The following is a 22,474-nucleotide window of genomic DNA, read 5'->3' as shown; positions in this document are numbered from 1 at the left end:
CAATACACTTAATTATAATAATAAATCATTTTAATTAATGATTCATGGGGTTGCATTTCTTAACTCAGCTCCTTCTAGAATCTCAGAATTTCTTCAATGAACACAGCTTGACAAAGAAATTCCAGTTATGTTTCTTTCCTAAAGCTACTTTGTAGTTAGTTTTTTTTTTTTTTGTGAACAATTTGTATCCATTCAGTAGGATCTGAGCTCCTTAAGAACTGAGACTGTTTCCTTTTGTGTCTCAGAATTAAGACTGTTTCTTCTTGTGTCTCTATCTCCAGCCCCTCAACACAGTTTCTGGCACAGAGCCAGAACCTAAATGGTCATTCAATGAGATTGAAGCTAGATGTGGTGGCTCATACCTGGAATCCCAGCTGCTGGGAAGACTGAGGCTGCTGGATAGCTTGAGCTCTGGAGTTTTGAGCTGCAAGAGGGTTGAAGCTGATCAGATGCCCCCTCTAAGCCTGGCACTACTATGGAGTACTCTGGGGAAAGTGGGACAGAGAGGAGGTGGCCACCCTGCTCATAAGAAGGAATGAACCAGCCCAGGTCAGAAGTGGAGCCAGCCAAATTTCCATGCAGATTAGCAGTGGGATTGGTCTCTCTAATTACAGCTAGGAGAATCTCCAATATATATGATATATGTTATATATAAGATCATATGCACATATTGGCCCCCTTCAAAAAACAAGATTCTCCTGTCCTAATCAAAACCTAATTCTGACTTAACTGGATAGAAAATAAGAAGAAAAGTTATGACTTTATATGTCTAAAATTATCATTTTTCTTATCCTTCTCATGGGAGGGGGGTGATAAAGGGAAGGAGAGTATTTGGAACTAAAAGGGAAAAGGGAAGAAAGAGAAAAGAAGCTATGAGGCAGCCTAGCACGATGACTAAACCTCTAGACATGAAGTTGGGAAAGCCTGACACAGACTAAGTACAGAATAAATATTTTCTGACAGACTGACCTGGTTCAAATCCCACTATTAACACATACTAGCTTTTTGACTGTGGGCAAATCACATCAACTCCCTCTCTTTTACATTTAAAAAAAAAAAGATTGATCCTGCCTTTTTTTCACATTACCTTCCTTTCAAAATATTTCTCTATTCTCCTCTCTTCTAGATCCTATGAGGCACCTAAGTGGTATAAGGGTTAGAGCACTAGGCTTGGAATTAGAAAGAACTGAGCTCACATCAGTCCTAGATATTTACTTTGATCCTCAGCAAGTCACTTAACTGGTTTCCTTTTTTTTTATTTGTCAGATTTTATTTCTGAATAAAGTTGTTGTTTATATAGCTCCCCCCTCCTTTCCTTCTTTATTCTTAAAAAATTACATGTAGTTATAATTTTAATAATCATTTTCTGACATTTTGTGATTCATATTCTTTCCCTCCCTCTCATTCCTCACCCCTCCCTGAAATATATCATATATCTCTATGATATAGATTGTGTATATGCTATCATGTAATATGGATTTCTATGTTCATCATGTTGTGAAAGAAGACATATAATTTATACTAGAGGAAAATTCAGGAAGGAAATAAAGTGCTTCAATGTGCATTAAGACTTTGTCAATTCCTTCTATGGTGGTGGACAACCCTTTTCGTCATGAGTCTCTTGGCATTGTCCTGTTGATCCTTGCTTTGATGATAATAGTTAAGACATTCACAGTTGATCATCATAGAATAATGCTGTTACTGTGTGCAATATTCTCCTGGTTCTGCTCATTTCACTTTGCATCAGTTCATGTAAGACTTTCCAGGTATATGCAACTTATTCAGTCATTCCCCAGTTGATGGATATCCCTTCAGTTTCCAGTTCTTTGCCACCACATAAAGAATTGCTATAAATATTTTGTAGAAATAGGTCCTTTTTTCCTTTCTTTGTTATCTCTGGGATACAGGCCTAATGGTGGTATTTGCCTCCATTCCATCAACTGCAAAATGGGGGTAATATAGCAGCTACTTCCCAAAGTTGTTGAGAGGATCAAATGAAGTATTTGTAAAGGACTTAGCAGAGTACCTGGCACATAATAAGTACTTAGTAAATATTCATTTCCTTCTTAACCTACCCCCACACCTTTGTCTCATCCCTTTTAACAAAATGTGAAAAGTAGAGGTGAAAACATTTTAGCAAAATCTACTGAGTTTGTTTATGGCTACAGTGTTCTAAACTCATTCACCACCATTTCCTTGAGTTTGAATTTGCTCATCTTTAAAATTGGGATGATATAACAGAGCATACTTCCCATGGAGTTGGGAAGGGCCCAGGCCCACACTCTCTGCATGATAATGAACAAGTCACCCAATCTCCGGGAATTCTTTTAAAAAGTATGAATTGTTAATTTTCTTTAATTGAAGATCTGATTATGTGACTCCCTTACAGGACCAATAAATACCCTAAACAACTTGGGCCCAATCCACCTCTTTAGCCTAGTTGTATATTATTCCCCTCCTACAGTCAATCATCTATCCAAATTAGCCTTCTCTCTATTCCTCACACCCAATATTTTATCTCCATTGAATCATAACTTAACTCTTTCTCCCCCCATTCTTTGTCTCATAGTGTCATTCTCTTCCTCTAATATACAACTTAGGTGCCATATTCTGTATGAAACTTTTCCTGATTTACCCAGAAGTGAGTATCTTCCCTCCAAAATTATCTTATATTAAAGACATTTTTGTATATTTCTATTTTTTACTTTTGTAGTTATGATATCAAGTTTCTATCTTGTCTGTCTGAAATGTACTTATCTACCCCAATAGAAAAGTAAGCTTAGTAAATATTTGATAAAGTATCTAATAAAAAAATGGATTGTAGACAAGTTGTGATCCTACATTGATGGAAGAGGTTTCCACAAAGGGAGTTCCCCAACATTAATGCAATCCTAGATCCAAGCTGCACAAAAAATTAAATATAAAAGTCCCTTTAATGTCAGCTCACCATTTCATTTAAAGGTCCAAAGAAATAACATATGCAAAACATTCCCTAACATTGTCACCTCTTATTATCCTAGTAAGCTCCCTTTCGCTCTTCCCAGTGCCTGTGTTTCCAAGCTCCCACCTTCAGGAAGGCATCCTAGAGAATTAGAAAGGCCTTGCCTTGCCTTCAATTTCTCTACTTGGGCAGGTTTCTCAGGGACTAAAAATACTCCTGAAGCATCTGTAGCTGAATAAAGAGAGTTGATGGACTGCCTGTTCATGCTCTCATCTTTGCTTCAGCATCCAGACTGTCGGACTAGTGGGACAAAAGAGAAATGCCAAAAAAAAAAAAAAAACAAACCAAAAAAAAAACTGATGAGTCCACATGTTCCTTCCAAGACTTAATTAAGGGAATGAAGTCATAACAGTGGTCCTGGCAGTATTATCTGACAGTGAGTGTTCTCTCGCTTCTCTTTTCTTCCCAATCCCCCATCAGCATCATCTTTTTGAAAGTGCAGTTATGGGAAGCTACCTCCTAAGATACTCCGCTGACTTGTGATCTTTTGGTATTCAATCTCCATACTTGGGGTTAAATTGGAGTTCTTTGGAGACAGAGAGAAGGGAACCCGGCCCCATTGCCAACTCTGGCTTCTCCAAGAGTATTTATTTAGTACCTACTGTGTTCCAGGTAGTTTTCCATTTCAATAAGCATTTAATTAGTGCATATGTTAAGGCACTGGGCTAGGTGCTGGGGATACAAGAGGCAAAATTATTTCCATTGCCAATCAGTGAGCATTTCTTAAGCACCTGCTATGTGTCAGACACTGTGCTAGGTGACCGGGATATAGAGAAAGGCAAAAGACATTCCCTGAACTCCAGGAGCTGAATTCTATTGGAGGAGATCCAATGAGATGCAAATAGACAAAGACTGACCGAGATACTATGTATGGGACAGAGGAAAGAGCAATGGACTTAAAACCCACTGAAACCTATCTTCAAGAATAAACTCAAAAGGGCAGCTAGGTGCCTCAGTGGATAGAGAGCCAAGGCCAGAGTCAAGAAGACCTGGGTCCAAATCTGACCTCAGACTCTTTCTAGATATGTGACCTTGGGCAAGTCACTTAACCTTTCTTTGCCTAGAGCTTGCTGCTATTGTCTTGGAATTGATTCTAAGTTTGGAACTCAAAAAAAATTTTAATTAAAAATTGTTTTTACATGTAATTGGGAAAAAAATAAAATTTTAAAAAAGAATTCATCCTGAAAGAAGTAAGGGTTTTAAAAAGAAAGAAAAAGAATCAACTCAATCCCACATTCTCCTTTTCCATTATTAGTTTGGTCTTCTTATCCTCACCCCACACATCCTCATCCTCAGTATTTTTAGACTTACTTAGAGACAACAGCATAGTAAACAGAGAGCTAGCCTTGGAGTCCCAAAGGGTTCTTTGAAGTCCCATTTCTCAGCACAGTACCTGGCATGTAATGTTGTTGTTAGGCACTTAATAAATGCTCATTGATTGACTTTCATATCTATAGTCCAGTTATAAGTGCTACCCTATAGTATTGAAGCAGATAGCATTTTGGAGAAGGTGCTAGAACTGGAGTCAAGAAGACCTGAGTTCAAATCCAGCCTCAAGACACTTCCTAGCGGAACAAGTCACTTAACAACTCCTGCCTGCCTCAGTTTCCTCAATTGTAAAATGAGGATTATAATAGCACCTTCCTCTCAGGTAGGCTGTTAGGAAAATCGAATGAGATAATACAGTGTTTAGCATAGTGACTAACATATAATAGGTGCTTAATAAATCTTTGTCCCCTCTCTTTTCCCTTCCCTTCTCAGTACTCTAGGGCTCTCAAGGGTGTGGACCTGCAATAGTGGAAGAAGTTTCCTTATCTGGGAGTTCTCTGTAACAATGAAATCACAAATCAGGCCCTATACCCTATACTTTATGTTTGCTCATTTGTTCTATACTGATTATCCCCAGTGTAATGTAAGCTCCTTGATGATGAGACCTGTTTTGTTTTTTAATTTTGTGTCTTGCTGGTCTAGAATTGTGATTTCATCTGTGTCAGGAACCCTGGGTAGGAAAATTCCCTCATCAGTGCAGATAACATGTCTTAATTTGTTAGGAGGGCATTCAGGGTACCTGTGAGTTATCCAGGGTCATACAGCAGTATGGACCAAAGCCTGGACATGAACCCCAAATTTACTGACTCCTGGGCTGGCTCTCTAAGTTCTATACAATACTTCCTCTCACCCAGAACGCTCAGTTCTGGGCCTTCTCTTCTCTGACTATAGCACTTTCCTTAGATATCTCATTAGCTCCCATGGTTTCAATGATGCCCTCTGTGCAGATTGATTCTCAGATCTATCTCTTACATCTCCAACTTCTTGGATTATATGTCCCGTGGACATCTTAGATTTGGCATGAACCAAAGCTAAGTTCAGTATCTCTCTCCCTCAAATCTCTTCTAATGCTATACTTTCCTCCCCGCCCCCTGCCCAAACCTCCTCTGATAAGGCCAGTGGATAGAGTCAGGCCTGGAATTGGGAAGACCTGAGGTCTACTTCCTAGCTGTAGGACCCTGGACAAATCACTTAACCCCAGTTGCCCAGCCCATACTGCTCTTCTGCCTTGAAACCAACACTTAGTATAGATTTTAAAACAGAAGGTAAGGGTTTAAAAAAAAAACTCTTTTCTAATACTGTCATGTCATCATCCTAGCTCATAACTAGATTAGCAAATCAAGTTATTAAGTCTTGTCATTTCAGCTTTCACAGCATCTCTCTTACATGGTCCCTTCTCTCATCTGACATCAACACCAGCCTGGCACCAGCCCTTACACCTGGACAATTGCAGAAGCCCTGCCTTAAGTCCCTCCCCACTTCAAATGCCATTCAGCTATCAAATTGATCTCCCTGCAACCTTTGTGGTGTAATGGACAGAGTGCTAGACCTGGAGTCAGGAAGACCAGAATTCAAATCCTGACCCAGTCACTTACTAGCTGTCAAGTGATGAGCTCTGTCTACCTCAGTTTCCTTAGTCTGTAAAATGGGGATAATAATAGCACCTACCTCCCAGGGTTGTTGTGAGGTCTAAAAGAGAATATTTTTTTAAAAATTGACATGCCATATAAATGATAGCTATTTAGTATGATAATCCTTATTCAGTAAAGCCCATTGATTATTACCTCCAGGACCAAGAGTCAATAAACATTTATTAAGCATGTACTATTTACCAGTTCCTATGCAAAGCACCTGTCATACAACTAAAAAGAAAGACAGTTCCTGCCTTCAAGGAGCTTAAAATTGAATGAAGGAAAATAATACACAAAAGGAAACTGGGAAGAAAGGGTGACTGTACAGAGGGTACCTTTGGAAGGGTGTGATCTTCGTGGAATTGAAACCAAGCAGCACTGCTAATGGGAAATGAAAGACGGGAAATTCTGAGTGTGCTATAAGGGGATCTTTGGTGGTATTGAGATCCAATATAAAATCTCTGTTTGACTATGAATATTTGTTCCATTCCTCCCTTTCCAGTCTTCTCATACCTTGCTCACCTCCACGTACTCTGAGCCAGTGCCTCTTTGATCCTCCTTGCTGTTCCTCAAACATGACACTCATCTCCCAACTCTAAGCATTTTCCCTAGCTGACTTTCATTCCTGAAATTCAGGGAAATACTGGGTCCTCTGATTTAAAGCTAGGTTTTTATCCAGGCAGCCCCAAGTTGTACCATTTCCACAGCCAATCAAGCTTCATCTACTAGAAACAGGTTCTATCCATGCAGTGAAGCGATAAAACCAAACACTATGTTCTTGTCGTTGCTGTTTTTAAGTTGGTGCAGTTAATTAACAGAAGGCCTTTCCATTTTTCTCCTAAGCCACAGCAATAGTTCTGTCATTTCCAGACAGCATTTCAAGAAGACAGACAGATAAAAGCCTGCTGATGACTCATAGGGAAACCTACAGGCCCCAGGATATACTGAGGCAGGGGGAAATGTGCAGTACTTGGGAATGGTTTTTGTTTTTTTCTTTTCTCCAAAGGAATGGAAGTGGTTATTGTTCATCATTCTAATCTTTGGAATAAACAGCTACATTTCCTCTCTTTGGCTGACCGTTAAGGCCACAGGTCCCCAACATTAGAAAGTTAAACAGAATTGGTCGAATTCAAGAAAAGAGCCCACTTTCCCAGACTGGGAGCTCTGGTCCTTCTCTCTTCACTAATGTGTCCCAGCAACACTCTGTGTTCTCTATATGGAAATATTCCATCCTTTGTGTCCTTACAGCATTTCTGACCAGAATGGGGATCACTGTTAAATGCAAGAATCCCTCAAAAATAGAACAAAAGGTTGGGATGGTGACAAAGGGAACTGCCAGGCTTCATTACACAAAAGAACATAAGTTTCAACAGTGAGGCAGTATGATAGAGGAAATTAAGTATAAAGCCCTGGGTTCAAATGTGGCCTCAAATACTTAATAAACTGTGACTTGCCTTGCACAAGTCCTTTAATCTCACTAGACCTCATTGTGTTCATCTATAAAATGGGGCTAATAAATAAGTCCTGCAACACAGCCTCAGCATGCTCATCTATTAAATGGGGCTAATGACTGCTGTAATACTTACCTCACAGAATTGTTGTAAGGATCAAGTAAACAATATCTCAAAAGCACTTTATAAATTCTAAGATGCTAAATGTCTGTGATGGTTTTGCATTGCAAAGAGGGCTGGATCTGGAGTCAAAGAACTTGGGTTCCCATTCCTACCTATCACTTACCATTGTTTGTGTGGCCCCAGTAAGTCACATCTGTCAAATAAAGTGGATGGCCAGGAAGCATAAGAAGACAACAGCAAGACCACTGAATAGAATCAGAGGGAACCAGGCTTCCAATCCTGCCTCTGAAGCTTACTCCCAGGACCACCTTGGGCAAGTTTCTCAATTGCAAACCAAGGGGAGTCAAATTATGATCCTTTGCTCTTTAAGACCTTTCCCTTTTCTAAATGCATGATCCAGTGATGCTCCCCCATCCATACTATTTCTTCTTGCAGTCCCCTCAGAGAGAATTTGACCTGTTCTGTGATCATCCAGCTTCAGTCCATGCATGGACTGGAAGTACAACACCACCTCTGTCAGAATTCACTGTTCTCCCCTTACCCATGGTGAGCATTTGGCCCTGGGTTGTTTTGACTCTGAGGCTGTGGCTCCAGGTGTGCCAATCTCCAGGGTACTCTGCCAGCCTCTGGGAACAGCCTCAGAGCTGCTCCTGTTTTGTAGCTCAGAATTTCTTTTTTCTCCTGGTCACTGGAAGACTGGTGGCACCTAGACATGCAGTGGGTAAGTAGATTGCCCACTTTTAGAGGTCCATAAACTGGGCCTCTCTCTATCTGGGCTTAGGGCAGCAGACCTCCTGACCTTTGTTTCTCACATTGGATGGGGATCAAGCAGTCAGTCTGTCCATTGACTGAGTCAGCGTTTATTAAGAGCTTCTCATGCTCCAGACACTGTGCCAAGTGCTGGAGGTGTAAGGAAAAGCAAACACAATCCCTTTCTTCAAGGAGTTCACTTTTTTAAACTCTTACCTTCTGTCTTAGAATCAATACCGTGCATTGGTGCTAAGGCAGCAGAGTGGTCAGGGTTAGGCAATGGGGGTCAAGTGACTTGCCCAGAGTCACACAGCTGGGAAGTGTCTGGGGCCAGATTTGAACCTAGGACTTCCTGTCTCTGGGTTCTCAATCCACTGAACCACCCAGCAGCCCCCAAGGAGCTCACTTAAAAAAAATTTTTTTAAACCTTTACCTTCTATCTTAGAATCAATACTAAGCATTAGTTATAAGACAGAAGAGCAGTAATGGTTAGGCAATTGGAATTAAGTGACTTGCCCGGGGTCACCCAGCTAGGAAGTATGTGAGACTAGACTTGAACCTAGGGCCTCCTGTCTCCAGGCCTGGTGCTCTATCCTTTGAGCAGCTAAGTACCCCAGAGTTCATATTCTTTTTTTTTTAAATCCTTACCTTCCATCTTAGAATCAATACTCTGTATTGGTTCTAAGGCAGAAGAGTGGTAAGGGCTAAGCAATGGGGATAAAGAGACTTGCCCAGGGTCACACAGCTGGGAAGTGTCTGAGGCCAGATTTGAACCTAGGACTTCCCATGTCTAGGCCTGGCTCTCAATCCACTGAGCCACCCCGTGCCCCCCCCCCACAAGTTCATATTCTAAAGGAAGAGACAACATGAATAACTAAATGCATGCAAGATAGATCCAGGTGTAGTGGGGGAGACAGAGAAAGCCTCCTTAAGAACATGGAGTTTGAGTGGAGTTTTGGAAAAAGCCAGGAAAACTAAGGGAGGCAGCTGTGGCTCAGAGTTCAAAGCCTTGGGCCCAGAGTCAGTCAGACTGAGTACAAATCCAGTCTCAGACACTTCCTAGCTGTGTGACCCTGGGCAAGTCACTTAACTCCAATTGCCTAGCCCTTACCACTCTTCTGCCTTGGAACCAATATACAGTGTTGGTTCTAAGAAAAAAGTACAGGTTTGTTTTGTTTTGTTTTTAAAGAAAGAAAAAAAAGAGAGAGAGTGGGAAAGATATAGGAGCAGAGAAGAATCTGCTATAAAATAAGGTAGGGGATAAAGTCAAGGGGCCATGAAGGAGAAGTTGGCTTTAGCAAGGAAAAGACTACTTCTTTGTCCAAGATTAGAGTGAAGGAGGAGATTGTGGGGGAAGAAAACATGAGATAAGTGATAATATGAGATGAATAATATGAGATGAGTCAGGGAACAAAAGGAACTTTCAGCAAATTTCCTTAATTTGGTGGGGAAGAGGGGGGAGTAGTTTGAGACAAAGTCCTAGACCCAGAAGATGGGAAGAAGGATACCATGGGAGGTTTAAAGAGAGATGAGAGGGGGCAGCTGGGTGGTTCAGTGGATTGAGATTCATGCCCAGAAATGGGAGGTCCTGTGTTCAAATTTGGCTTCAGACTCCTCCTAGCTGTATGACCCTGGACAAGTCACTTAACCCCCATTGCATAGCCCTTACCACTCTTCTGCCTTACCAATACCCAGTATTGATTCAAAGATGGAAGGTAGGGATTTTTTTTAATCTTTAAATAAAAAAATAAAGAGATGAGAAGGTTTAGAACAGCTGCTATGCAGTGTGGAATAGCAAATTGATTAGGGATAAATAGAATGTTTGTTTTCCTAGCAGGGCCCAACTGAGATTATGTAACAAATTTGTAGCAGACCCAATTAGCATGGTTTTCATTATTTCCTCCAGATCTATTCAGCAATCCATAAATAGGGATAAAAGAGATTGATGATAAAAGTAATCCTGCACTGGATCTTGATATGGAATGATCAGCATTAGGGCAAGGAAGCAAGGATTTAGGGGGGTTTGGGGGGGGAGGTTGGTTTAATACCTTCTATCTTAGAATCAATACTAAATATAGGTTCCAAGGTAGAAGAGCTAGGCCAGTGATGGCAAACCTATGACTCAGGTGCCAAAGATGGCATGGATCTCTCTGTGGGCGCATGGCCACCCTCCATTTCCCTTCCCACCCACCCAGAATTCGTTAATAGAAAGGCAGAGGGACTCAGGTGAAGCTGCTCCCTTCCCACTCACCACTGTGCCTGATGACATTTTTTTCACATCACCTACCCTTCTGCCCAGCAACCCAATGGGAGTGCACAGGGTAGGATGGACAGCTCACAGGAGGCAGAGCTAGAGGGGAGCAGAGTGCTGGGGCCACACCCCTCCCCCACTCTACATTCCCTGAAGACATTCCTTACTTCACCTGCCCCTCTGTCCAGCAACCAATGAGAGCACTTTCTCCCTCCTCTGTTTGGGATAAAGGTGGGATGGGGCATATCCAACATGTGAGGGAGGGGCACAGCACACAGTTTCTAGCGGGGCAGGGTCTGGCATTCCATCTCTCAAAGATTCACCATCATTGAGCTAGGCAATTGTAGTTAAGTAATTTGTTCAGGGTCATACAACTAGGAAGTATCTGAGGCCAGATTTGAACCCCAAGTCCTCCTGGCTCTCATTCCATTGAATCACCTATTTGCTCCCAGCAAGGTTTTAGAGAGCAAAGGATAATGTAAAGTTAAGTTGAGTTGGTTCATTATAGATCCATATATGGTATTAGATTTTTGTTTTTCAAGTGACTTCAGGCTTAATCCTCCAGTTCTGCCTCTATAATTTTCTTTTTCAGATGGGTTTGCTATAGTTATAGGCATGTTTGTGGAAAACAAATGCATATAAAACGTCTAAATCCTCAAAGAACTGGACTGTTAGCGGTTGATAGGGACTGTTAGCATGTGAAATCCAGCCAGTTTTCTGTGTGGCCACTTCTCTTGGCAAATCAACAGGGAGGTCCAAGTCTAGGACCATTTCACTTCTATTACCCCCAATATGCCTTCTTTCTGGCTACATCTGCTGTATGTTTATAAAGACAAAGCAACTATTCTCATTTGGAAAGCTAGACTTTAGCAGCTGAGCAGGCTCCTTCCAGGCCAGCTCATTCCTCTGGCTTACTTTATCGATCCGCCTGATTATGAATGCTGAGACAGCTCAGCAGACAGAGGGAGCCCTCCTGTCCAAGGGGTTAAGGACAATTAAAAGATTTTCCAGGTACATAAATGCTTCCGTTGTAGGCCCATGGGGGATCCTCTTGAGAGGAGCAGATGCACCAGACCTTTGACCTAAATTGATTTAGGATTCCAGATCACCAGTGTAAGGGCCTGCCCTTGGGCCAAGGGAACAGCATCTTCTGGGAGCAGCACTGTCCTTAGAGATAAGGTGCCTATTTTCTACTCCAGATTGTCATTGATATACTGGATGGCATGCAGAGAATCATAGAGTCATTGGTCTACTGCTAGAAAGGACCTCAGGGCATCAGATTTTCCCTCTACAAAAATGGAATTTGAATTTGTCCCTTCCCTTTCCTAGTCCCCACCCTCATATCCCCCCCACCAAGTGAGTAGAGCACTGGGTCTAGAGTCAGGAAGGCCTTCATTCAGATCCTCTCTTAGATACTTTATCAGCCTTGTGACCCTGAGCACTTAGCCTCAGTTTCCAAATCTATAAAATAAAGATATTGATAGCATTTTCCTTAAAAAATTGTCTTATCGAATGAGAGAGCATATGTAAGGTGCTTCACAAACTTTCAAGTGCTGTATAAATTCTAGCTTGCTATTATATCTAGGGATGATATGATGTAACTCTGAAAACTACGTAACATTTACAAATGTGTCATTAGGATGAGCGGACTAGAAAATGCTTTGAGATCCCTAGAGAAAGGTGCTAAGTGAATTGAGTGTCTTTATCATTTGCATCTTGTTTTTGGTTAATAATTCTGATTGTTAAAATCCTCAATACAATTTATATTCACATAATGCTTTAAGGGCTACAAAACACACGTATGTTCTGATTTGATCCTTGCAACAGGCTTGTGAGGTGAGTGCTACAAGTTTTGTTAATACTGATGAGGAATCTGAGGCCAAGAAAGGTGAAGTGAATTTGCCCTTGATCAGGAAGCCATGAGTTCATTATCTGCTCTTTGTTGTTGTTCACTTGTTTTTCAGTCATGTCCAATTCTTCATAACCCCATTGGGGTTTGTTTGGGTTTTTTGCATTTGTCATTTCCTTCTCTGGTTCATTTTATAGATGAGGAAACTGAGGGAAATAAGGGGAGCAGAGAGCCAAAGATTAGCCTGTGACCTCAAGGGTAGTGAGTTTCTAATGAGAAGAGCTGGAAAGGCACAAGAAACATAGCCTTTTCCCTGGAAAAATGCCAGTCAAGCCTGCCCCCAAGCCCATGGACCTGTTCCTTAAGTCATTACTGACTCCTCCAAAGAGGCATGTGTGGGAGAATCAACCAGTTAGCAAGCATTTATTAGATGCCTGATTTGTACTAGACTCACAAAGAAGAAATGAAATATTTCTTGCCCTCAAAGAGTGTTCTAATTGGGAAGGAGGTACAAGTAGCTACCAGATTTTTTGTGGGGGGGGAGCTAGAGGGATGAGCCCTGTGATTTCAAAGGTAGAGGGAACTAACTTCCTCTAACAATACAGATTGTTTCTCTACAACTTGGACCTAGGGCTGGTTCTCAACCCAAGGAGACTATGAACTTAGTGGGGGGGAAGGGGGTATCTTTTTTCTTTTTTTTAACATTTTTAATCTTTGTATTTCAATTTAATGGTAATCCTATGTATCTTTTGCATTGATAAAAAACATTCCCCTGAGAAAGGGGTCTGCAGGTTTCAGCAGATTGCCAAAGGGATCCATGGTGACCAAAGGATTAAGAACCTTTGTCTTGGGCTTCCTGGGACACCAAGAGGTTAAATGGTTAGCCTGGGGATCTACAGCCAGCATATGTCTGGGGCAGAATGTGTACCCCGGTCTTCTGAACTTCAGGGCCAACTCGAATTCCTTGCTACCCCTTCTATAAAACACATGCAAAATAAATAAAAGGTGGGGCGGCCAGGTAACATGGTGGATAGAGCACCCAGCCTGGAGTTGGGAGGACCTGGGTTCAAATTTGACCTCAGACACTTCCCATCTGTGTGACTCTGGGCAAGTCACTTAACCCATGTAGCCAAGCCCTTCTTGTTCTTGTCATAGAATTGATACTGACAGAAGGTAAGAGTCTTTAAAAAATAAAAACGAATAAATGCAAGCTAGCATCCATATTAGACCTCACTGGCCACCTGTGGTCTGTGGGTCTCACCACACCATGGCCTGGGTTCATGATTGGGTATGGTTTGTGGGGAAATGGGGAAGTCAGTAGAGGGGACCCCCAAGGAACTGTGGCTGCGTGGTGCAGGTCAGTGGCCGGCAGCTCTTGGGGAAAGCATCTGGGTAAGGTGGGCTAAGCCCTTCTGTGAGAACCGGTGGATGCTCCGGGTGCAGCAGGGTGAGGGTGGCCACTGAAACGGGCCCCTGCTCCCTCTGCAGGACTTACACAGTTAAAACCTACTCCGCTCTGCAGCAACAGGGAAGCTGGCGTGCTGCGGGCTAATCACAGCCTCCCGAAGCGGTGCAGCTTCTGGGTTCAAATGCAGACCCCGCTGCACTTGGCGGCCCACTCACTGTCTGGCGGCTGCCAACCGGGGACTTGCTGAGTCAGGACTGGACAGCGGCGGCTGCAGCGGCAGGATTTGCTGCAGTCTTAATTGCAAGGGCTTCCTTACGTTGCCCCCCTTCTCGGCTCAGTTAAGTGATTCCCAGCCTGGCTGTGAGAGGAGGCTGATCAGCTTTCTCTCAGCCCCCTCCCTTCGGTTTCGACACAGCCCAAGAAGGGAATGGGGTAGGAAGCAAGCCAACCCGCGCCTCAGATCGTAGAGTGTCACCACGGAAGAGAGAGGGGGCTGCTCGGCTCTCGGCTCTCCCTTCGGACCTCCATTCCAGCAGCTTGGGGGTTGTCCCTTTACTCGCTGCATAATCAATCCCTGGGCACAGTTAGGCGAGGAGAGAGAGATCTCTGCTTCCTCGGAGGATCCTGGGGCAAGGTAGGTAGGTAGGTGCTGGGCTTCCGGGGGAGCTGTCCACCTCAGCGCGGCAGGAGCCTGGGTCCCGCTGAGCCGATGCACTGCAGTGGGGTGAGGGGTGGGGAAGGGGAACCTGCGTGAGAGAGGCATCTGCATGCATGTGTGCGTTTTTCTTGGAAGGAAGCTGAGCGTGGCTGGCTATAGACTGAGGTCCCAGGGGGTATCCGGTGTGAAGGGAGACAGCATGGCTTGGGTGGTAAGGTAGCTGGTTCTCCCTAACACTCACGAAGGAGGCCAAAAAACCCCAACTTCATCGGATATAGTACCCGTTGACAGAGGATCCCGGTGGTTAACTGTTAAGGAAAGGGCTGCAGGGAGTTTGGGTTGTTTGGGGTTTGGGGTGGGGGGAGGTTGTCTTTTTGTTTTTATTTCCTATATGTTACAGAAATAAATTGTCAGTTTGCGTGCACAGCCAGGGTTTCAGTTTCACAAAGGAAACGCCTAAGCACAAAAAAAAGTGTTAAAAGTCTCATTGCACAGTACGGTGTTTGTGTGCAGCTGGTAAATCCCCAGGCGTTTCCATGACACTGGGCTGGCACCCAAGTGGAGGCACTAGTGTCAAGAGGTATTTCTTTTTTAAATTTTTTTCTTACCTTCCTTCTCTTTCTTTCCATCCTTCTCCCTATTTTCCACCTCTATCTCTGTCTTCTCTCTTCCCATCTCCCTTCCTTTCTCTCTCTATCCCTTTCCTTCTATCCTTCTACTCTTCCTTTCTACCTGTCTTATCTTTCATTTCATCTTTTCCTTTCCCTCTCTGTCTCCTCCATCCTTCTCCCTCTTTCTTTCTCTCCATCTCTTTTCCTTCACCTCATCTTTCTTTTCCTCTTTTATTCTTTCTGACTTCCTCTTCCCTCACCCTCTTTTCTCTCCCCATCTGGCTTTCTCTATTCTTTTTCTTACAGTATCTTCTCTTTTTCTGTCTCCTTCCCTCCCCTTGTTTCTTTCTTTCCATATATTTCCTCTTTCCTTCCTTCTAATCTCCCTGACTTCTGTCTCTCTTCCTTTTTCTCTTACTCCATCTTTCCTTTCTCTGTCTTTCCCCCCCTCTTTCTTTCCCTCTTTCTCCATCCTTTTTCTCCTTTATTCATTCTCTTTCTCTCCCACTTTCTTCTTCTCTTCCAAATGAAGATGGTAAAACTGAAAGAAAGTCTAATGCCACAACAGAAACTAATGTACAGAATGCAGGAATCCAAGGGAATCAAAATAGTTTGGCCAGGGAGAAAGAAGAGTAAAGAGTAGTCATTTGAAAAACCTATAAAGCTTCTTCAGAGAAAGTGCATTACACATGAGTATATGCACATTGCAAGCTGCCAGTAAAGACTCGTTTATCATTGGTCACCAACAGACTCTTTGCTGTTACTTTTTTAAAGTAAATGTAAACTCTGATTCCCTTCTCTCCCAAGCATCCCTCACTTCTTGGATCATCAGGGCATCTTAAGTAAGGATGACTGCCCTTCAGATATGGATGCTTACTTTCTTGAAGGCAGTAGGGCATAGAGAGAGAAATTGTAGATATCAGTAGCACTGTAGTGCTCCCTGAAAGGACAGTCCCTGCAGATATACTTTCCTGTATTTGGGTAGTTCAAAGGTAGAGTTGGCTTACTTATTATCTAGTCATCCCTCCTTAATTCAGAGTATCCAGAAATATGGAAGACTAGCAAATCCACTTGCATTCCAAAGGAATTTTTCACAAGACAAAAGGCATTCCATTGGGTCATTGGCAAATCATCTCTTCACAGCATGAGTGAAAAATCAACGGAATCTGAATCATCTGAAAAAGCAGCTTCCTTCACTGCTTTTGTAACATGTTTTGGTTTGTCATCTCATTGCTACTGGAGAAAAGGCTTTTTATTGCCTATCTTCCATGCCCCCCTCACCTACAATATAAGGTCTTTTCATGGAGTTTTCCTCAAACTAGTTCTGAGGATCAGATGAACTAGTTAACCTTCTATTATCCAAGAGCCCTTATAACCAAGGATCAAGTTGGGACTTTTATTGTGAATTTAATCTGTTTCTCCCTTTCCCAGATTCTTGCCCTCCCCCCCCCCACCCCCTTTGGCCATGACAGATGAAGATGGTTTTATCTTTCTGGTTAGCAAGGGTGTTATGGTCATTCTCCTCCAGAAACCTTGGATATTTGGGGAAATTGAAATTTCCTGTGGGGGAAAAAGTACACCAAGCTGACAGGCTCCCTATTGCTCAGGAGGTATGACTGCCAGTGTTGTGAGGAGTCTCTGTTTTTAAAGGGGTAGAGAATTCTAGAAAGGTAGATTGCTTTTCAATTTCTTTGTGGTACTCTAGGGACATGCTTTCATATCCTGGGTGTTTCTTTAGATTGGAGTTTCTTAACCTTTTGAGGGTCATTGCCCCTTTGAACAATCCCATAAAGCCTATGGACTGTTTCAGAATCATAATTGTAAATGCATAAAATAAAATACAGATGGATTATGAAGAAAGCCAATTATATGAAGATAAAGTTATCCAAATATATGTGTGTGTGTGTGTGTGTGCTTTTAAGACCAAGTTCATAGACCCCTCTCCCTCACCAGAATTAAGAATCTTTGCTCCAGATGATAGCTGTCTTATAAGACAAACTTTAGAAAAGGTTCTTTATGAAAACTTCTGAGGATCTCTCTCTCTCTCTCTCTCTCTCTCTCTCTCTCTCTCTCTCTCTCTCTCTCTCTCTCTCTCTCTCTCTCTCTTCCCTCCCTCCCTTCCTCCCTCCCTCCCCCACCCCATCTCTCTTGTCTTGGTCCTTTTCTCATGATTCAGAGATCCATAGCATGCCTTCAAAAACAAGACTGCAAAATTACTCCACTCTTTAAAAAAAACATTGCATAATAACCAGAAGTCCAGTTTTTGCCATGGTTAGCTATTATGCTTCCTGCAGGTGATGTAATTGACATATCTTCTAGAGTTTCCAGAGAGGTTTGGGAAATCCTGCAGATCCTCCCCATTGGGGCAGGCTTGGGTCCTGTCCATACCTTCTCATTTTCTTCCTCACCTCCCCATTGTTACCAAGTCTCCAGATGGGAAAGCTATTTTGATATCTTCTGCTTCCTCCTTTGGTTTCCTCCCTGCAGGGTCCCATGGAGGCAGGTGGCTGGTGGCATCGAAGACTGCATTAGGGATTTTCCAAAAACTGGCTCTCAGTGTCTTCTTTTCCAAGGCTTTTGCCTTTTTTCCCCTTTAGCTTTATATCCCTTGGACCATGACTGCCCTGTTCTTGTTTTCTAGCTCTCCCCAAGTTCTGTTCCTTAGACGAGATTTTTTTCCTTCTCTAATTACTAGTGTCTTCCCCCTTCCGCATCTCTTTGGACAAAATTTGTATTTTACTTATCTATATACAAGATAAAATGTAATCTCCTTGAGGACAGGGCCTGTTTGGGTTTGGTTTCATATTCTTTATGGCCAGAACATTGACACTACTTAAATATTTTATGAATAAATGATTAGAAAAGCCACAAAAGGCCCAGTTTCTTTCCTAAAGATAGCTTGACTAACTTTCAGACACCCGGATTCCCCGCAAAAGTATAAAGAACAAGCTTGCCCATGTATTATCAACTCTCCTCCTTCCTTCCCCAGAAGTGTTCCTCTAAGTGAGAGCAAAGATACCACTGTCCACCCCACCTCTGCCCCTTTACGACTTTCTATCTGTCTCTGCACCTTAACCCTTGTGTGTGTGTGTGTGTGTATCCTTCCCAGTTATGAAGGATGGCATGCTTTTTCATCCATTCACTGTAAATGGGGTGAACTTTCATAAGACCCCATGGAAGGTCTCAGTGAAAGCTAAGAAAGCATCATGAGACTTACATTATAATTAGTGTGACTGTGCACAAGGTCAGCCTGTTTGTTTCTACAATGCAATGCAGGCAAGGCAAAGGATGGAAGATCTAGAGACAGAAATAACCCAAGTGGTGGATGAATCTGTAGGGATCACCACTGAGCCTCACAGAAATTCTACAAGCCCTTATGCATGTTCCACAAGATGGGGGGTAGAGGGGGAGTCTTCTGGACCAGGGAGTCAGGAAAGGCTTTGCTTTCTCTGACACTGGCTAGATTTGTGACCCTTCTGAGCTTCCAGTTCTATAAATGGAGACAATAATAGCCATCATATTAATTTGACTAAGAAATCTTCATTAATCATGTGTTGGGTGCCACAGCACCCTGCTAGGTGCTGAAGATACAAGACAATGAAACCATTTCTGCCCTCAAGGAGTTTACATTCTACAGGGTGGGGAAATCCTCACCAGATTTTTGTGAGGCTGCAACAAGATGAGATATAGAAAGCTCTTGGCAAACCATAAAGCACACTGTAAGTGTAAGCCATCGTTTCTGTTTAGCTTTCTTTCTTTTTATTTCTTTTATTTTTTAAAACCTTTACCTTCTGTCTTAGAATCAATGCTAAGTTCCAAGACAGAAGAACAGTGAGTGCTAAGCAATTGGAGCTAAGTGACTTGCCTAGGTCCTATGATTAGGAAGTGTCTGAGGTCACATCTGAACTCAGGACCTCTCATCTCTAGGCCTTCCCATTTCTTTCTCCAAACAAATTCCATAGGGTTCTCTTCACTGTAGAAGGTCTTCTGGCAGAGCTGACTGACACCTGGCTGGTCCTCACCTGTGCCACTGCCAGTCCCAGGATCAGGACAGTAGGGAACCTGGACTACATTCTAGGCTGGTACATACTAGTTATTATTATAATCATTTGTATCACTATCATTATTATGATGAGCCGTGTGCTGTCTTTTATTTTGGTCTCGATAAATTTGAACCAGGAAGGTTCCCTGTGGGCATAACGATCTCTCTCCCTTAAACCCAAGCAGACCACCCTGTGGTATATTGTTTGATCCAAAGATTGTCCAAATGTAGATCACAGTTGTATGTTCTAGTTCAAGGAACTTTCCCCTGAGCTGGACAGGGCTTGCTTATTAGTTAATTAAAGTAAATTCAGGGCAAATCAATAAGCATTTTTTAACTCTTACCTTCTGTCCTAGAATCTAGTATTAATTCTAAGGCAGAAGAGAGGTAAGAGATAGACAGATGGGGTTAAGTGACTTGCCCAGGGTCACACAGCTAGGAAGTAAATAAGCATTTACTAAGCCCTCCTCTGTGCCAAGCACTGTGTTAAGCCCTGGGGCTACAAAGAAAGGCCCAAACAGTCCTACTGTCAAAGGCTCACATTCCAATAGGGGAGACAACATGCAGAAATTGTGGGCCATATACATGATGAACAGGGCTATCCTCTCATTTATACATTCATCCACACACAATTTATCATTTCAATCAGCAAGCATTCATTCAATGGCTGCTTTGCACCCGCCATGGTGCTACAATCCCTGCCCTCGAGGAGCTTACATTGCCATAGGAAAGATGATGTACATATATAATAGCTGCAAAATGAATGCAACACATTTTTTTTCTAGGCCAAGGATTTCGCTGGGGAAGGGAACTCCCAGGTATAGAAATGCCCTCCACCAATTCAGGCTTGTATCTTCTCTGTCACTTATAATCCTTGTAGAGCTGCCTAGAGCACCAATGACTTACCACGGGTCATGTAGCCCAGATGTGCCAGAGGCAGGACTCCAACCCAAATCATTTTGACTCTGAAACTAGTTCTCTATCCACTAGGCCACACCGCTCTCATATTATGACTATTATTGAAGAAAGTGACATTTTCCAAATCTCAGCGTTAAAGCCATTGTCCTCTTGTTGTATCCAAGGGCCAGTAAGAGATTCTCTGTGAGAGGGACACTGGAAAAGCTGAGCCACCCTGTCCCTGGCTGCACTGAACTAACCCCTCTGCATTCCCCATCTCTTGGGCAGATGACCGCCCTGATGTCAATGGCAGAGAGGTATTTTGAGGGTCAGCCAGATGGCCCCTCCCCAGGCCAATGCACCCTGCCATCAGTCCTGCAAGTCATCCCTAGCAAAAGAGGAAGCTATAGGCCAAGGTGTTTAGAGAATTTTGTGAAACTATTGGCCGCCCAATACAAAGGAATGCTCATTGAGTGGCCTGTGGCCTCACAGCTTTTAGTAGATCTTTCTTTTTTTCTTTTTTAAAAACTCTTACCTTCTGCCTTTTTATCAGTTTTAAGACAAAAGAGTGGTCATTGGAGTTATGTGACTTGCCCAGGGTCACACAGCTTGAGCCCAGGTCCTCCAGACTCCAGGCCTGGTGCTCTATCCATTGTGCCCCAATAGGTATTTCCTTGGAGACATTTGTGCTTGTCTTTTCCTAGGAAGTAGGAAGTATCCTTGTGTCTGAGGGACTGACCTCAATTCAGCAAGCATTTATTGTAGGTCCATAATGTACTAGGCTCTAGAGCAGTGGTTCCCAACCTTTCTAATGCCGTGACCCCGCAATACAGTGTCGCAGTGGCCCCAAACCAAAAAAATATTTTGGTGGCTACTTCATAACTGTAATTTTGCTACAGTTATGATTCGGAATGTAAATACCTGATACACACCATGTATTCTCATTGCCTCAAACTGAGAGGTTGAGAACCGCTGCTCTGGAGATAGATGCAGGATTGAAATCGTCCCTGCCCTCAAGAAGCATATGGTCTTCAGTGGGGAAACCACATTTATGAAGTTAAAAGAAAAGAACAAAGTAACTGACAGATGATAAGGAGAGGACACGGTCAGCACAGGCAGAATCTGAAGAAGCCTTCTGTGGAAAGTAGCACCTGAGCTGTACTTTTCAAGACAAGGAAGGAGGACATTCTTGGCATTGGCACAGCTGAGACAAAAGCATGGAAGCAAGAGCTTCACGGGGAACTAGTAGACCAGTTTGTCTGGAATGTGGCGTATATGAAGGAGAGTAGTATGGGATTCATTTAGAGTTGGATTTATGAAGACACTTAAATATCAGAAGTATTGTCTTTTTATCATAGAAGCAAAAGGGAGTGATTGATACCTCTGGAGCAGGCAGTGATAGGCCCAGACCTGGCCTTAAAGTTATCAGTTTGAAATCTACAGGATGAATTGGAAAGAAGAAAAATAATCACAAATTTAAACCAAAAAGACAGGAAGAGAGACAGAGAGAGAGGAGAGAGAAAGAGAGAGACAGAGAGACAGACAAACAGAGACAGAGAGAGAGACAGAGAGAGAAGATTGGGGGGGGGGAGAAGAAGGAAGGGGAAAGAGGTCATTTCCCCATTGCTCAACATTGAAATTGGACATTAGAGATGACTTTTCACTTTCCCCAACGTAAACTCTTTCTCTCTTATCTCTAATCCATAAGCTGGATGAATTATGACTGATTAACAAATGCCAGCTCATGAACTTCCAGGCTTTTTCTCTAGACCGAGAATGAGCAAAAATAACCCTGGCCATCAGGGTCTTCTGCAATCTGACTCGGACCTTCTCATGAGGCTTTCTGTCATTCTGCTAGACGGGCCTACTCTTTGACTCTGGGATCCTTCTGTCCTCTTCTGTCCATGAGCCTTTACTTAGACCATCCCCAAGCTTTATTCCTACCTTCAGAGCCCAACTCATATACCACCTCCTCCAGGAAATGGTAATAATTTCCCTCTCCTCACCTGTGTCTCAGGACTTTGCCTATCCCTCCACCTCCTTTGCATAATATTTACTTGTATCCAATTCATTCCTCACTCCCAACCCCATTAGACTCTAAATACCTGAGGGACAGAGACTTTTATCTTTTTTTTTTATCAAACCCTTATTTTTTGCCTTAGAAACAACTCTAAAACAGAAGCACAAAGGCTGAACAAATAGGATTAAATGACTTTCCCATGATCACACAGCTAGGAAATGTTTGAGGTCAGATGTGAACCCAGGTGCTCCCACCTCCAAGCCTGGTACTCTATACACTGTGCTACCTAGCTGCCCCTAGAAAATCTGCCCCCTTTTAACACAGAGCCTGGCATATATCAGGCACTGAATACAGGGGTGCCCAGTAGAACTGTACTGGATCAAAGTGTCCCTGATGGGAAGGACTATGTCACCCTGCCCATGAGTGGAGCATTTGTTGGAAGGATTCACGTTC

The 22,474-nt window shown here is 42.9% G+C and overlaps 1 protein-coding gene across 6 annotated transcripts in view; it reads left to right on the top strand.

The window, feature by feature from the left end:
- The window catches only part of KCNAB2 (potassium voltage-gated channel subfamily A regulatory beta subunit 2), a 193,722-nt gene that overhangs the window by 23,381 nt on the left and 147,867 nt on the right, over positions 1 to 22,474 (top strand). The window contains exon 1 of one of the 6 annotated variants that reach the window (XM_056795946.1): positions 13,624 to 14,427. The exons of 4 other annotated variants lie outside the window; for them this stretch is intronic. The gene's annotated coding sequence lies outside the window, so the exon portion shown is untranslated. Of the gene's footprint in view, positions 1 to 13,623; positions 14,428 to 22,474 lie in introns of those variants that run through there. One more of the 6 variants, XM_056795943.1, reaches the window with a different exon arrangement.

The sequence above is a fragment of the Monodelphis domestica genome, chromosome 4, assembly GCF_027887165.1.
Source record: "Monodelphis domestica isolate mMonDom1 chromosome 4, mMonDom1.pri, whole genome shotgun sequence".
In the NCBI taxonomy this organism is placed as follows: domain Eukaryota; kingdom Metazoa; phylum Chordata; class Mammalia; order Didelphimorphia; family Didelphidae; genus Monodelphis; species Monodelphis domestica.
The sequence above is the reverse complement of the archived record's forward strand: the minus strand, read 5'-3'. Positions and strand labels throughout refer to the sequence as shown.